The sequence below is a fragment of the Parasteatoda tepidariorum genome, chromosome 3 (assembly GCF_043381705.1).
Source record: "Parasteatoda tepidariorum isolate YZ-2023 chromosome 3, CAS_Ptep_4.0, whole genome shotgun sequence".
Taxonomy (NCBI): Eukaryota; Metazoa; Arthropoda; class Arachnida; order Araneae; family Theridiidae; genus Parasteatoda; species Parasteatoda tepidariorum.
This window is the reverse complement of record NC_092206.1, coordinates 42955026-42974259: the sequence shown is the minus strand read 5'-3', so window position 1 is coordinate 42974259 and position 19234 is coordinate 42955026.

Here is a 19234-nt window from a genome sequence, read left to right as displayed (position 1 = left end):
TATATATATATATATATACATATGGGTGTGTGCGTACTACTTACATAAAGAGAAAATTGAACACTGAAGCATTTAACATCATGTTCCATTAACATTTAATATTCTTATGTTACTCTGCTTACAATGTATTATTAATTCCAATATATTTTCTTGAAAAGGAAGAAAACTATGCAATTTATCCATCTAACACTCTCGATCTTCTAGAAGTATGAAAGACAAGATTGTTTTTATAGCTTCAGATCGTATTCCTTGTGGTAATATTTTCTGAAAGTTGAAATTTTGATTCGATTTCGTGCATTTTATTTTTCCCGCTGGAGCAGTATCAAACCTTACTTTCCTGTCAGAGTATAAGAGATTGTGGTTTTCTTATCTGCAAGGAAGTTTGATGCTAGGAAGCTCAAGAACTTCGTTTATATTGCCCACCAAATTGAATTACATCGAGCCACATTATTTTCTTCTCTTAAAGATGATATGTGCCGTTGTAACTTTTATTTTTCTAACATGTTTGCTGTAATCTCAACAGATATAAAAGTAAATGTAAATTTTATAAATATGTGATATAATTATAAAATGATTAGTATTATATCGTGAAAAGATATTGAATATTTATCGATATCAGATTTTGATAGCTTAATAAGTTATAGAGTTCATGTTTTCGTTACTTGAAAGAATCTCTGTTGTTATGATAGTTTAAGATCTTTGTTAGTAATTCCTACCAAACTGAATTATATCAAAAGGATTATTTTCCTTTTTTTGAAAATAAAGTTTGTTTTTATACTTTTTTCCCTTTCTATTACTATATTTTAAGTAGTAATAACGCCAAATGTTTCTCCTAAAAATGTAAAAACTGAAACTCTATAAAATATTTGAGCCTAGCAATGAGCGTGTTTATATTCGTACTCAGTAAAGAATATTTTTAATTTTCTGAAATTTTTTGTCTGTAATAATATAATTTATATTTTTTCAAGAAATAAATGAAACAGACATTATAAAAACCACAAGAGCTGAATTTTTCTACTTTAAAAACATTTTTAGAGAAATTAAAATTAGTGAATGACTTTGGTTTACATTTTTCATATGAAATTGATATTATAAATATCTTATATCAATTTTTATTTTATAAATATTTTTGTATGAAATATTTATAAAAACAAAAATGTTGAAAAAATACTTTTTACATATTTTAAGAAATGCTGCGAATTCTCACACTATTATACAAATCTAAATGTGTTTGATTTTTGTTCCTATCAAATACAAATAATTAAGTATTGGTTCGTTTCCAAACCTGTTCAATTCAAAGCACTGAAATAATTTAAGTAATAATACAACCCAATATATAATTTAAAATATCGTAAGAAACATTACAATGAGTTACAGAAAGGGCACATCATTTTATATCTAGAAATGGGCTTGATTTTAATTAAAAAAGATACAAACTAGTCGTCATCTAAAACATTTTGAGAAACAATGCAGTACCGAATTACAACAAAGATACGCTGTATTATAGAAGACGACTTGATCCTTTCCTAACGATATTCTGAACCAGTTAAAATAAAAATTCAGCCCAGTAAGTCGTTTAAAACTTCTTGAGAAAAAATATTGCACCGAATTACATGAAAGACACTCTGTATTATGGGAGGAAATAGACTTTTTCCTTTCCTATCAAAACTTTGAACCAGCTAAACTAAAAATACAGCGCAATATATAGTTCAAAACATCTTGCGAAACAATGTTGCACCGAATTACAGGCAAGATGCTCTGTATTATTATAGACTTGACTCTTCCCTACTTATACAATGAATCTTCTAAAAACTAAAAAAAACTAGTAAATAAACTGAGTTGCCTTTAAAATAGATGTTTTTTAATGCTTTTTAAAAGTTCTGATATTTGATTGTATATTTTTTAGAAATAAAAAATGCATACAACACCTTATTTGCTAATATTAAGAAAATGATCGATTGAAACATATATTTTATGATACGTGTGAAAATAATAAAAATTTTAAAATTACGTTTCCAAAGTGAACTAAAAAGAACAAATTAATTCAATTTTAGTCATTGCTAAAACGAAAAACTTTTCACTTTTGAAAGATGTTGGAATTTTGGTTTCATAAATATTTATTACGATAGTCATGTATAGTCTACGTTTCTCATTATAAGTGCGACATTTATTAAATTATATTCTCAGATTCAGTCAACTCGAAAAACGTAGTTATTATAGAAATTGTTTCGTCATTTTGGTTGCGTGCTTAGTTGCTTATAGCATAAAGTAAAGGAAATTTTGAGCTGTGATAAAATGGGAAAATATTTCTTACAACATTTAGTATAAAATTTCAATCGACATTATCAGCAGGCACTTGAAGGTGAGATTTGAGTCCTCAAACCAGGCATGAAGTAGTCAAAATTTTGATACTAAAAAATGATTTCAAAAATGTTGCAATGATGTCACAATATTGAGTATCACAACATTAAAGTATCAAAATAAGCAAAACTGCATCGAATTATTAAGAAATTCAAATATGATTTTTTTCTTAAGCAACTAACGGTGCTGACATATTAAATCGAGCTTAAATTCTATAATGGGAATCAATAATTAGAGATATGCACCGTTGTTAAAATCCGTAAATCATCATCTTTTTGAGATAAGAATTTCTTTGCAACTTTCATGGAGAACACTTCAAAGTAGCGTTTAAAGCCTGTCATTTATTTTTAACAGAGCTTTTAAAACTTGAAGCATTTTGATCCCCTTTAAAGAAAGAATGATAGTTTTTCTTTTTTCACAGCTGTTACCGTGATGCATTTTTAACAAGCATCCATCTTCCTTTATAAAGAAGCTTTTAGGCTAAAAAGCGGTTTCCAGATTGCCCCTTATAAAAGTCAAGTGGTGTGTAAATGATAGAATGTTTCATAAATCTTCGATTTTGAATTGTTGAATATGGAAATAAGACATTTTCATTTAAATCGGATTAATTATTTTATTGTATTGTTTCAAGAATTTATCCTACCTTTTATTTTAATGTTCGCAAAATAGTATTTGTTCTGTACATTTCAAATTTGTTTGCTTGTTTCAACGAAAGCAGTAAAATAGTTTTGGAAAATTTAAAAATAATTAAAAATTTTTTCAAAATTTTTTTTTTTGCACAATGCAATATTTCGGATGTCTTAAATCTCTTATTTATAATATTAATACACGAAATCGAAGTAAGTAATTTTAAATAATGATTTGACATAGTTTGAATAAAAGTACAGAAAAAAATTCTAAATTTTATCTATTAAAAAAAAGAAATTTAACCTAGCATTTTTTTAATGTTCTGAAAATAGTATTTGTGTTGTACATTTTGAATGGTTTTAAATGTTTCAACAAAAGTGGTAAGATATTTTTGGAAGATCTAAAAATGAATTTAATTTTTTAAATTATTAGTTTCTTTGCACAATGTAACATTTTGGATGTCTTAAAGTTCTTGTTTATAATACTAATACCCGTAAAAAATAAGTAATTTTGAATTATGATTTGGTATAGTTTTGTTAAAAGTGCAGGGAAAAATTCTAAATTTTGTCATAATTAGTCCAGAAGTTTTTTCATTGAAAACAAGATGTTTTTAAAAAATATTAAAACTGCGTTTCTTTGTTATTGAAGATATTTTTATAAGACTTATTTGATATTTTTTCCTTTTTTAATTCGAATTTAAATTGCAGTTATATAGACTGACTTTTTAAAAGTTGAGATTAAAAACATTTGAAAAAATAGTCAAAACTTTAGTCCGAATCTTCGTTTTTTTCATAATGTAAATAAAATTCTTATTGAAGTCCATTTATTTCAGTTTAAATGTTTTTGACCTTTATTTAAAACTTTTTGAAATAATTTTTGATAGTTTTTGAAATATTTCTTTTAAAAACGTGTGAGTGTGAAAAATGTATAATCTTTATATTATATTTAAAACTTAAAGTTCCAGGTGAATGAGAATCAAAAATCTTAAGAAAATTGATAGGATATACTGTAAGAATGGATGATAAATAATACTGAGTAAATTACCAAGTACATTGGGATAATATTAACTTGTCTCTCTTATCTTAAAATAATTGTAGCTTAAGTCTTTAGAAGCATTTTTCACAAAACCAAGTGACTTTTCTGAAAAATAACGAATTTAAGAAGTACTTATAATTTGGACAAAAATTCCCTTATATATTTCACGTGTCTGTCATTTTTGTAAATTAATGATGTAAAATTTTAATTTCTTTCATTGTAAATGCTTTATAGAACAACTGCTGAAAATCTTTTTTATGCTTCATTTTTATTATGCTTCATATTAAGTTTCATATTTATCGTAATAAATTATGATTAGTTTTGCTAGAATCTATCCATTTTTTTTCGTTTAATTTACTAACACAGAGTAATTAGCAGAAATAGGAATTATGCAGAGGTCTGAAAATATAGTAAAGACTAATTTAAATGCAACAAAGCAAAAAATTGATCAAAATCAAGTATTGTAATCTAAAAAATTTGGTATGGTTTAAAACAGATAATGGGCACTATAAGTATCCTAGTTACTGCTATTGTCTATCGAAGTAAATGGAAAAAAAATCTATCAATATGCCCTCCTATTGAGTTAGAAGCTTACAAGCATTATATGAGAATTGTCACAATATATGAGAATTGAGTTCTCACAATATATGAAAATTGAATTCTCACAATATATGAGAATTGAATTCTGTCTTTTATGCAGTCTTTTTATTCATATTTACATTCTTTCGAAAGTTGAGAGTTACTTTTATTCACTATCTTTCTAATCACTTGCGTTTGTGTTTGTAACGATGGAATATTACATAAAGGATTTCAACCACTTATCCATTCGCTAAGGCACTCAAATCTTTACAGAACCATTCTGAATCTCTATAGTATAATAACTGACGAATCATTTCAGGTAGCTAAAAGTAAGTTTAATCCTAAATTTATTGGCAAAAATTTGTCATCAAAAAGTTCTTGACTAATTCCTCCAATGCTAGAGAACTCAAAATTTAAATAGAACTCTGAGATAAATGATATTAAAAGTTTAAATCTTTTCTTGATTGCCATAAAAAGAAATTATCTCTATATTATTAACAATAAGAATTTAGTTTCAAATAAATTTCCAATTGTTTTCTGAATAGGAAAAGCTCTTAAATTTTATTTACAGTTCTCTGCTCGATATCATTACGAGTGAAAATTATTTACGTATCACCGTAAGCAGAATTTATTGTCAACCAAATGAATCTTCAATCAAGAATACAACTACTTTCCGAAAACAAATACTTAAAATAATAGTTTTTAAAATCTTTACAGAATTTTAATATTCTCTTTATTCGTTTTGAAAAAAATCGAATTGGAGCAGTTTTCGTATATTCTTTGTCAGATTTTATATGTTTTTATTATACTCCAACTTTAAATTTCGTCAAGAACTGAATTACCTTCTAGTTAAATATTATTTCAAATTAGGAAACATGTGGTGATCATTTCATGCCCAGTCAAGATGATTGAATCTGCGTTTGGATATATCCATTGAAACAACTGGATAGTCAACGTGTTGTGCGACAAGATGGGAAAACGTACCTACTTATTCATAATTTTTTTTCTTCAAGTTTTCGATAGCTTACCTGAGTCTTAGCTGTTTATTATAGTTTCAATAGTATTTGCCAACGGTTAATAATTAAATAATCATAATGCATCAACATTTTTTTTTCAATGACAAGGTGAAAAGTCTTTTCTTAATTATATAAGGTGTGGCGATAGGACATGTTTAACAGTCTAGCTATAACGGCTTACCCAAGTGAAATTTTTTGATGGTTTTCTATTGATGGACCAACATAATCTTGATTGTAACCATCAATAATTCCATCATGAAGCGCTACATTTTTGATGTTTTCAAACATTAGCAGCCATTATCCCAATGTAGGAATTCGGACTGATTTATGATAGTCCAGCATAAGAATAGCAACTTGTTTTGATGGTTTGCTCATGTTGAACCATCAGAAATTTCTATCAAAGTTTTTTTAGAAATCAAATGTTGGAATGATCATGAACAATCATCATCCCAATGTAGGAATTCGTACAGATTCATGATGGTCCAACATAAAAAAAACAAATTGTTTTGATGGTATAGTCCTGAGAACCAACGAGAATTATAGTTGGAACCATCATGGAACATCACGGATCATTATGGATTGTTGGTCCATGAGAATCAAACTTTTCTTGATGGTTACCAGCCATCATAGCATTAAACTAGCATTTTCCATGGAAGTTTGCTGGCATATCAAAAACCATGAATGCATAATGGAAAATGTTGATGATGATCATCATCAAATGATGTTGGACCATCTTGAATCGCATTGAAACCAACATAAAACATCAAATGTTTTGATGAAACCATCAAGAATTTTGACATGGGTAACTTTTAGTAACTTAACTGAGAGTTCATCCCGTGATAGCCAGAGAGTATAAAATTTCATCGAATGAATTGGTAATTATGTAAAAAATAGGTAAACGTTAATGTTTATGAATGGTGTAAACAATATAGTGTAAACCTATTCTATCCCTGCATTTGCAATTCGAATGCCAAAGCTCAAATATTTAACTGGAATTTTAGTTCTGCTTGATTTTAAGGTCATAAGTGAAATTTCGATTAAATTGGGTAAGACATAAATACTTATAATTTTATAAGGCATAAATACCTATACTGGGTAAATTAAAACTTTTTTTAGTAGTAAACTTAATGTTAATTTCAAATAACTAAATAGTTTGATAATAATGTTTCGTTACTTTGTATTATTTATTATTCAGCTTAAATATAAAGACAAATGGTTAATATTTTTTTTTATTTCAAAAAATGTGATGTTTATGCATACCGAACCATATACTTTTTCAATCTTTCAGCCAACTAAAAGAAAAAGAAAAATGCAAATTTGTTTCTATGGTGATTTTCATCGTAAATCAAGAACGAGTTTTTCAGATTCCTATACGCTTTTTTATTTTCAAGAACGAAGGGTAGTCAGCTTTTGGTGCATTTCCCTTTTATTTTAAAAAAAATGTATTGCACCTCCTTGTTATGGATAACATTCATCGATCAAAGAATAACTAAATAAAAATAAAATAAAATTCTTTACTCAAAATAGGATGGAATGAAGAAATCAGCAAAAATAAAATTGGGACACGAATGCATAATTAAATTTTTTTGTAGTTGGATAAGCTATAATTTAAACAATTTGACGTTTTTATGATGTTTAATCAATAACAGTGAAAAATAAATAAATACTTTCGGCTAAAAATTTATTTTACCTTACCATTTCACTTTTTTTTTCAATTTGGAAGAGGAAGAGTCATTAATATTATTAGAGAAACGAAGATTTTAGTAATTCGTCAAACTAAATATAGTTAAGTTAAAACAATGTTTAAAAAATCACAGACATTTATATTTTAAATTGCATTTTTTTTCTTAAAATTATTAATTTAATGATACGTTATTTTTTATTTATATTTGTTGTTAACCATTCTAATAATGTATAAATTATAAAGATCTAGAAGATAAATAAAGATTATTAATACTTTTAAGCTTATTTTCTTAACATAAAACTTATAAATATAAAATTGAAGAAATATTCTGATGCAAAAATTAAAAAATAAACAATATATAAACACTTAGTTTATACTCTTTTTTATATAGATTTGGGTAGAAGTAGAAATTCATATTTCTATGTTTGTGGTATATATGGTATTTCCAGGTTTCTGCTTTATTGGTGGTACTTGATTATTTTGAAATATTGTCTGCTAACAAAATGCGTTAAGACATAAAATGAAATATAATGATGAAAAGTAAATTTGAATTATAATTTAGCTTAAAATATTTTTCACTTGCCCACACCAGCTTTCCTCTTCGTGATTCTACATTGCTTCGTGACAGCACATTGCTACATTACTCCTGCAGCATTTTACTGAACCTTAGAATATCCTAAAAATATTCGTGGTTTTGGGACTTCCTAATAATTTCGGTTATATAGAAATTTGAAAAAAAAAAAAAGAAACGAGTGTTGCAATAAGTTTCTATTCGAACTATTTCTAGCATTTTTATTCATTTATTACTGATAGATAAGCAAAAATAAAAACAAATATTGAAATTAAACATAAATAAATAAAAATATATATTTAAATTTAACATAAATAAATAAAAATAAATATTTAAATTAAGGCATTAAATAAAAAAATAGTAATGCAAAATTAATTATAAAAATACTCGTGGCTTTGGGGCTTACTAATAATTTCTGTTATATAGAGATTTAAAAAACGCATGTGTTGGAATAAATATCTATTTAAATTATTTTTAGCACTTTTATTTATTTATGACTAATATTTCAATTTCTCATAGTAAGGATCAATCAGAAAATTTAAATGTGCAGATATTTATAAAGGAATTTAGTTTTTGAAATATATTTCTATTTGGTCTACAATCGAGTGTAATTTACTGCACAATGCTTATTTACCGTAGATTGTTATTTATTTTTTTATAAACCGAATCAAGTTTTATAATTGCATGTGAATATTTAATTTTAAGGCTTAAAAAGCATTAGAAAATTGTCAAAACAAAGGCTACAGAGGACCTTTATTTCAAATTAATGAGGCACTGCAATTATATTCGTATTTTTAAGCAGTACAATTATAAGAATAAAATAAAATAGCATAAATAAATATCTATGAATAAAATTTGCTCCCACTAAATTAACTATTGCACTAGCAAAAATGAAATTAGATTTTCACGTAGGATGTAATGATACAATAAGAAAAAACAATTATTCCGCAGTAACAACTTATAGTATTCCTATGACACGGAGAGTTCAAAACAGTCATTGCTGAATTGTAGGAAAAATTGCTTTTAAAGTGGAAATAGTCTCTTCTCATTATATTTTCATGATACACAGACATTGATTTTAGATTTTATTCTGGGAAGACGGTTTTGCTGTCTTTGTGGCAACTTATTCGTCTAGCAAGAACTTTTTTATTCAGCTCTGAATCGTTGTTTGAAGAAAGTTATTAGTTTCAACTGCCCCCTTCATGGCTTTGCAGCCATGCTATATAGGGTTAAGATCTGGTGATCTTGTTGGCCTCTGCAATCGGTAAATATCTTCATATTAGAGAAATTCCTTGGAAGTATGAGATTGAATGCAGCCATGCATTTTTATCTGTAAAATAAATCAGTACTAACTGATCTAAAGAAGTGAATCAAAAGCTCCAAGAACTTATCTGTTGTCTTGGGCCTTTTTCAAACACATGTTAAGTGAAAAGGTAGTTTTACATACCTTTACTCATATTTCAGAAAATGACATAAAATATTTGTACATTTGATAAATTTGATCTTCGAAGTCGTACATTTAAATTGTACTTTCCAATATCATTTTTTGCCATAATCTCAAACAATATCATGGTTGGTTTTATTCATTCTTTAGTTTTATTCATTCTTTAGTTGCCCAGTATTAAGGGATAAATTCAGCTGCTATATCTAATTTGTTAATGATATGCATTATAATATGCATCATAATATACATGTTTCAAGAAAATTTTCATTCAAGAAAATGCAGAGGGTAACTGTTGACTCACCTTTCACTTTAGATAATTGATCTTTTAAGCAAATGCTTTCGCAGAAAACTTAAAATAAAATGGGGTTTAATTCCTAGTTTTTTTCTGCTTTTTAACTTTCCTGCATTCATGTCTAGTTTTTTTTCATTTAAAAAAAATCTGCAGAAAAGCTTTTAAAACCAACTGTTTTATTTACGCGCAATCAAAAAGAAGAAAAAAAAACTTTTTTTTACATGCAAAAGCATTGAAAGCTGTGAAACACGTGCCTCCATTTTTTTTAATGCTTTTGTTGTTAAAAATGATATTTCTGGAAATGCCAATCACAATCTTCAAAAGTGTTTTTATCCACATCCAAAATTTACATTTCCTTATTTTAATTGTAAAAAAAACTATCTGAGTATATTCGAAAGTCACGTTTTTCTGAAAATGACTGAATAGAGTAAAAAAAAAAGAAAGCCTTCGCAGCTGTTTCAGAACTTATGTAAATTCTAAGCGCAAATGATACGAAAAGAGAAGGAGCCGAATTCGTTGATGTCTCCTCTGACAGAGAAATATGATTTTTATGCAAAACACTTCAAAAAGATAAGAAGTGTTTTCTTTTTTGGAATATGCTTAAGTCAAAAATCTGAAGTAAAACTAATATGTTTAGTTATATTGAAATGCAAATTTTTTTTCTTTTTTTTTCTTGAATCACGAAAGTGTTTTTAGAAAAACTGGTTTTAAAATGAGTTGAATATTCTCAAACACAAAGCAATGTCTCTTATGATAAGTTTTTTTAATAGCAGTCTTTAGTAGATGTTAATATGTGATACATTGAAAAACTTAAATTTAAAATATTTTTAGTTGGTAAACTAAAGGGAAGATATTATAATGAAAAAAAGGAACGAAATATTTACAAAACTTATAATGGCTAGGAAATGGATAACTGCATACAGATTGCTAAAAATAGTAATGAATAATTAAATGAATAACTTTAAATTACTTTTGATCTAATGATAAGATATTCATTTACTAAGACTCAAATTTAATGGATTACGAGGGTGACCTTAAACTTGCCAATTAATTATTGCAGACTGTATTTTAAGTTGCAAAATCAGATACTAAAATTACTCTCTCAGAATAAACATATCTGATTTCCTACAGATTTGAATTTCTTTTCCTCAAAATATAGGAGGTAGCCGCAACCCGAGAAATATGGTCCCAATGGATTGGTCAGAAGAGCTGGACAAATTTTACTTTATGCGTACTTCACCATTTCTAAAGAACTATTAAATGATTCGAAAAGCTTTTGTACACAATTATAAATTTTATTTATCCAAAGAAAATTCCAAGCACAAAACCTTTTTCATAATTATTTATTATTTTGTTTATTGAATAATAGAAAATTTAAATTTGACTTCCAACGCATACAAAGTTAGACAGTATTTTAAAGAATATAAATTTATAAGGCAGAATACAAAGTTTAAACTAAATCGGTCAAATAGTTCCTGAGATATAGAAATTGAAAAAAAAGTGTATATTAGAAATTTGATTTCTTGGGAACTATTCGGTCGCTTATTTAAAGTTGCTTTCTGGACTCGAAAACAAATATATCTGCATAGATCTTTATTTATAATAGAGATAACATTTTTATGTAGATTATTGGAAAAATATTAAGATTTAATTTTGATTAACGATATGTTATATTCTTTAAATTCATTTTATTATAACTTAAAACCTATTTCTCTGATTTGTAATAACGCTGTAACTTTTGCGTAAGTAAACACATCAAATAACCAATCAGGTTTAATTTTGTTGGTGTGATCGGACGTTCAAAATAATCTCCCCGAAATATCTTCCGTAAACCTAGTGTGGCGAATTTTCAAAAACTTACTTGGAGAGATTTAAAAAAATCACCACGGGGTGGCTATTCTAGGATCCATCCCCTTTAAAGAAAACTCCTACTCTAAACTCTTAACTCCTTATCGTTAAACTCTTTTTATTGATTAATCGTACTTTTTTGCTAACACGTTTGGATTCCTGACTCTTTTTATTATTAAAGACTAAATATGCCCTAATATTTAAGTCAGGAAGATTTGAGCCAGGTTCATCCTTATATTTCAGTCACTAATTACCGTATACATAAAGATTTGTTCCTATATCTAAGACAAAATTGTCTTTTTATTTACGTCAAGATTGTACTAATATTTGATTCAGGGGTATTTTTTTATTATGAATTACGGATTATTCTCGATTTGTGCCAAACATACTACTGACCAGTCCTATACTTGAGCCAAATGCTACTGCATAGGTCGAAAAAGTCATGTTATGCCACTGCCAAAAAAATTACTGTAAAGAGAGCCCTTAACTTGAGTGTCGTTACTTTTTACTGTAAAATCCATTTTTATCGTAATATGTCAAAGAAAAAAATAATATGCACCTAATTTTTGCAGCAATAATTTCAGTAAAATTACAGCATCAGTTTAATTAAATAGAGGTTACAGTAAAAATTAATATTTCGTATTACAAATGGATTTTACAGCAAAATGGATTTTACGGATGATGCATCCGAAATGCTGATACTTTAAATCTTTATTTGATTCAGGAGTTTTCAGTGTAGGGTACTTTTACGATGTAGAAAAGCTGTTTGTGTGTATTTGAACCGGTGCTGATATTCTGATTTATCTTAATTTTATGTTTTCTATGAAAAAAATTGCATTCAAATAAATCCAGAAGAAAGTTGTTTTATCGTGACTTACAGGTTTTGCAATCCAATTAGAAAACACTGCAAGCTAGTCGCCAAATCACTAAACTATAATTTTCGACGGCAATTCTTTGAAAGCAAGAAATTAAAATAGTTCAAATGAAAGTACATAATCAAATGCGTAAAAGCAGAAGTAAGGTTCGGCTTGGGTAGCTATGCAATTCTCAAACCTTCGGAAGTGTTTTTCCAAGTCTGTCATCGCTTTACTGAATCCCTATTTATATCTGAAAAAAGTAGTCTGTTCAGAATGTAACAATGAACTAGTTTGCTTATACTCAGAAAAAAAAAATTATATGCATTAAATTTGCTACTGAATTTAAGTATTCTCTTTAAAAAAATTGGATTTACATAGTCAAAATTTTACATAGTATTATATTAAATAGTTTGTTTCTGTCAAGTTAAAAAAAGAGAAAAATCGGGCATACAACTTTAGATAAATAAAAATTTAAAAAGCAAAATTCAGCAAAATTTGGAATACGTACGCTATTACTTTTCACAAAAAGTTAAAAACTTGTTTGTAACCTCACTCATTTATAGAGGACAAAATGTTAGTACTCTTACACTTTAAACGCTTATACATATATATATATATGAAACAGAAGAAATAAAAAATAATTGACACTCTCTTACACTTTAAGCGCTTATACATATATATATGAAACAGAAGAAATAAAAAATAATTGAGGGGAAATACTTTTATGTTTGAAGCAAACATAGTCAAATAAACATTTTCTAAATAACGTAAGAGCACAATTATGAATTCATGGATTTTCAATATTTTTACATCAGATATTTATGAAAATAATAGAACTTTTAATAAAAGGTCAGAATAATTAAAAATTACTCGCAAGAGTTAAAAGTAGTAGTACTTATGCCTCATTGCTTTTAAAAAACGTATTAAAAGTTTTGTTAATACATAGCAGCTTTGCTATAAGTCCCTCAATCTGTAGAGAGTAACTTTCGAGACAAGAGCAATGATTAATGAAGCATCTAGGTTAATCTTGCTTTTGTTTTGAGGACTAAAGCTTCCAGAAAAAATACTTTTACAAGAACCTGTCTGAATAGAGAGCATTTTAGATAGCTTCCAGTAAGCTAAAATCCTTCTTCGTGTTTCTTATAATGACTGTTGAATTTTATAGTTTAGATACTTTGTAAAAATTATGTAAATTTATTTAAAAAATAATTGTTTATATTTCTTTGAATAGGAAGAAGCAGAACGTAAGCTTTTGAAACACTCAACACTGTAACGACTTCAAAAGCCTTTAGATCAAAGCTAGTGTTTTTTTTTTAATGTTTTATAAAAGTGCTGCAAGTAAGGGGATGTTGTTCATCTTAGATAAAATTTAAAATATCTAGTTCTGAGAATCGTAAATGAGCAGAATTGCAAGGTAACATAACCTTGAAGTGACGAAATCTCAAGAACACAAAATTCAGAGAAGGCAAAAACCCGAGAAGACTAAATCTTGAGTGGGTAAAAACTCCCGTTTAAAAATCTCGTGCACTTAAAATCTTCTTTAGATAAAATCTGCTTCGGACAAAATCTCCCATGGATATATTCTCCTGAGTATAAAATATAGCTTGATTAAAATCTCGAGTAGATAAAATCTCCCGTGGATGAAATCTCGAGTAGATAAAATCTCCCGTGGATGAAATCCCGTGATGAGAAATCTTCTGTGGTTAAAATCTCTTGTGGATAAAATCTTTTTTCTTTTGAAAAAACCTTCTTTTGATGAAATCTTCTTTTGATAAAATCTCCTATGTATAAAATTCCGTGTGGTTAAAATTGGACTGTGGAGACTAAATCTTAAGAGAGTAAAAACTCCCGTTTAAAAAGCTCGTGTGCTTAAAATCTCATTCGGATAAAATCTGATTTGGATCAAATCTTCCATGGATAAATTCTCCTGAGTATAAATATCGCTTGATTAAAATCTTGAGTAGATAAAATCTCCCGTGGATGAAATCCTGTGTTGAAAAATCTTCTGTGGTTAAAATCTCTTGTAGATAAAATCTTTTTTCCCTTGAAAAAATCTTCTTTTGATAAAATTTCCTATGTATAAAATTCCGTGTGGTTAAAATTGGACTGTGGAGACTAAATATTAAGCGGGTAAAAACTCCCGTTTAAAAAGCTCGTGTGCATAAAATCTCCTTCGGATAAAATCTGCTTTGGACAAAATCTTCCATGGATAAATTCTCCTGAGTATAAAATATCGCTTGATTAAAATCTTGAGTAGATAAAATCTCCCGTGGATGAAATCCCGTGATGAGAAATCTTCTGTCGTTAAAATTTCTTGTGGATAAAATTTCCAGCTTATGATATCTTGTGTGGTTAAAATTTCTTGCTCATAAAATCTTGGGTGCTTAAATTCTGACGTGGAGAAAATCGTTCATAGATATAATCTCCTGTGTATAAAATCTAGCGTGGTTCAAATCTTATGTAGATAAAATTTTTGTGAATAAAATCTCGTGTGGAGGAAATCTCGAGCGGGGAAAATATTCTGTGGATAAAATCTTCCGTGGAAAAGACATCGTGTGTATAAAATCTTATGAGGAAAAAATCTCGTGTGTATAAAATCTCATGAGGATAAAATCTCTTGTGAATGAATTCTTCTATATATTAAATCTTGTCTGGTTAAAATATTATGTGGATAAAAGTCCCGTGGATAAAATCTCTGGTGGAGAAAATCTCCGGTGGTTAAAATCTCATGTGGATAAGTCTTCCGTGGAAAAAACATCGTGTGTATAAAATCTTTCAAGGATTAAAGCACACGAGGATAAAATCTCGATTAAAAAGTATCCTGAATGAACAGAATCTTGAGTAGATAGAGTCTTGAGGGCATTTACTTTTATTCTTTGCACATTTTTAGCTAAATATACGTATTTAACTGTCGAAAAATATCTGCTTAACTTTAACGAGATGAGCTTTAAAATTTTACGCAGGTACAATAGGGGTAAATTGAACTAGTTTATCTTTCATAAAGAATTCTGAAATTTTCAATAAAATTACGAATTTTCGGAGAAAAAATTTAATTGTTGTTTTAAAAAAAATCATTGCATATGAGTACATTATTCATAAAATTGCAAAAATATTCTATGATATTGAAAAAGAGAACTAAATAACACATAAAACATAATTAATACCAAAAATTAATGTTACATGTCACTTGTAACAATAGTAGCTCACAAAATTTTTGTTTAAATCACAGACCAGTTTCTATTTATTTTCCATTTAAAACTCCTGATTTTGCTGTTAAAATTTATGTACACTTCAGAACGATCTGATAAATATTATAAGAAGGTTAAAATGGGGCTTTTTCAAACAAAATACAGCACTTTTAGTAAAAATAGATAAAAAGAAAGAATGATTGAAAACAAAGCATGGATAAAAAGTATGTATAAAACTTTTGTTTAAAAGGCTCGGAATGCCAGTTTTATCTGAGTTGGTACCTTTAATTAATTTTTTTGTTCAAAACAGATTAAGTCAAAGGCTTTTACGAAGAAAATAGTGCAATTTTTGTGCACGAAATGTGAAAAAAAATATTAAAAAGCACAAGTATATGAAGAAAGTCCAATTTTTATTCGTTTCATTGAGCAAATTTAAGCACTAATTTCAAGCTTCATTCGATGTTCAAACTTTTGTATTTGTAAAGCATAATGTACTTCAGAGTGCCTGCAACACAATAATTCAATTTTTCATATAATTATAAAGTTTTATTTTACGATATTTTGTACCAAAAAACCGATATTTTGTACCGAGTCTCAAAAAGATAATATTTATGTAACGATATTGTAAAAATTTTTTATTCCACTATATATGCTTATATTTTCACTTATACTTTTAAGACAAAAATACTTTTGAGACCCTAAAAAGTTTCAATTACGTTTTAAGTAAATTAAAACCCTTTCTAAAGTCAAAATGTAAAGTTTTGGTTTACAAAGGCACATTTCAAAGACATTACATATTTTTTCAAAAACTTAAAAAAGTCACTGAGTACTAGATCAAAGATTCTAGAACATCAATATTCCTCATATAGAATTCAGAAAAAAGATTGAATAAGGAATTTTACAGTATAATTCTTTTTAAAGACGTTTTTATGGATATATTTTTATATTTGCATTTGAGTTTTCCTTTGTGTCATTACGGAAATAAAATCCTATTGCTTAACTTCGTGAATAGTAGATGATTATTTTGAATTCATGAAATATTTGCATTTTGAAGAAGAATCGTAATCTTTGTTTACTGTGAACTGACACGAAAGCAGTTCCTTAATTTTTATAATTAAATTCCGGTATAAGTTTGCAGAAAATGGAAAACATGAATAAAATTAATAAGTCAAAATTTTTCCTCCTTAATGAGTAATTATCCTTTACAATATTTTACATACCTGTATTTTTTAAAGAAATATTACAAAATTAGATTTAAATTTTAAAAAGCTTAAAAATTAAATTAGTTTGCAAACTAATTAAGAAAGAATCATTTCACGCAAATAAAACTTCAATAATAAAAATTTAGAATATCACTGCAATATAGCAAAAAGTTAAAATATATGAGAAAGAGTAAAGTTCATAAAAATAAGTTTCACCAATTTTTTTATAATTAAATCAAAAATTCATGCGGAATAATTTTGAGCAAATATTTTTGTTTTACTCTTTGATGCAATAAGGAATATGCAAATATTGCATGTATTCGAAATCATAATTACGCACAAAGCTTTTACGAAACTCTATAATAAGGTAAGGAATTGTTTATTAGCTAATATAATTGTTAATAAGTAAACCTAAAAGCTAAGGTTCACAGTAAACAGAGAAAAAAAAATACCCTGAATAACTTTTGATTTTTGGATCGGATCTTCACGTATTAAGGTNAGAACATCAATATTCCTGACATAGAATTCAGAAAAAAGATTGAATAAGGAATTTTACTGTATAATTCTTTTTAAAGGATATATTTTTATGGATATATTTTTATATTTGCATTTGAGTTTTCCTTTGTGTCCTTACGGAAATAAAATCCTATTGCTTAACTTCGTGAATAGTAGATGATTATTTTGAATTCATGAAATATTTGCATTTTGAAGAAGAATCGCAATCTTTGTTTACTGTGAACTGGCACGAAAGCAGTTCCTTAATTTTTATAATTAAATTCCGGTATAAGTTTGTAGAAAATGGAAAACATGAATAAAGTTAATAAGTCAAAATTTTTCCTCCTTAATGAGTAATTATCCTTTACAATATTTTACATGTCTGTATTTTTTAAAGAAATATTCCAAAATTAGATTTAAATTTCAGAAAGCTTGAAAATTAAATTAGTTTGCAAACTAATTAAGAAAGAAACATTTCACGCAAATAATACTTTAATAATAAAAATTTAGAATATCACTGCAATATAGCAAAAAGTTGAAATATATGAGAAAGAGTAAAATGCATAAAAATAAGTTTCACCAATTATTTTATAATTAAAGCAAAAATTCATGCTGAATTATTTTGAGTTAATATTTTTGTTTTACTCTTTGTTGCAATAAGGAATGCAAATATTGCATGTATTCGAAATCATTCTGAGTCTTACAGTCCCTAATTAAGCACAAAGCTTTTACGAAACTCTATAATAAGGAAAGGAATTGTTTATTAGATAAAATAATTGTTAATAAGTAAACTTAAAAGCTAAGGTGCACAGTAAACAAAGAAAAAAAAATATCCTGAATAACTTTTGATTTATGGATCCGATCTTCACGTATTATGGTTTAAAGTCAAATATGCTAATTAATTACGATAATCGACATAACCAAGCTATTGGGACCATATTTCGCAGATTGCGACTGAGAATAAGGTTGAGAATGTCGCAAAAAAAGGATTTTATTAAAAGAAAGTAAGTTTTGTGTCCGATTTCGCAACTTTATATATTGTTTAAACAAATTATATAGCATATTTGAGTTCACCTCTTCTTGAAATCAATGAGATTGACTTCTGTTACGTAAAGATCCGATCACTAGATATATAATTATTCAGGGCGTTCCACTTAATTTTGCGAACTGTATATATATTTAACTCATGCATAAATTTAAGCCTGATTTTATATTATAGTCTAAAAATCCTTTTTTAAAATTTCAAGCTTCAGATATTTTTGTTATGTTTTTACTACTTTTTATTGCAAAAAAATTAAAAAAAAGTATATATATAAGAATAAATGAAAAAAGAAAAGCATCAAAGAATAAATGAAACATTATTAAGTTCACATAATTTTATGTGCGTTTTTAGACGAATTTTAACTACAAATATTATATGCTAGTTGTGAATATTTAACATGCGAATGAGTTTAAAGAAAAACTAATACAGCCTTGCATCTAGTCTTTAGTCAAATGTATATCAAGTTTTGCAATGTTTTCAGTTATCAAATTATATGCTCTGGCCACACTTCATCATCCATGCTTATTAAGTTATTTAAAATCTTAAGGTTTGGAATCAATGGTAAAAACTTATTATAGTCACCGATTGTAATTTATTATTGATACGAATAATTTATGTAGGTCAATTCAATCTTCAAACAATACTTTTAATAGTAGAGAAACTCAAACTGTCGAAATATTTCTTGTCTCAACACTTTATCTCAGGTTCCGAAGTGGACTGATCGTAAAGACATGGTTCCCAGTAGAACACCAAATTAAAGCATCACTGGTTGTGGTCAGTGTGCGGTCCTTGATTAGCATGCGTAGGGACCGATGTTGCGCGGTATCGGTCCTCTTTAAACTGTTCTACAGAAAAGTGCTCGACTTCACGTGCAGGTCGTCGGGCTACTAAACCAGAGGAGCCATTCCCTCTGCAGACGACTAAAATTGCAATGGCATGTTTTCGGATCATCCTCGGTGATGTTTCCCAGACGGTGGCCAATAGCCTATTGCA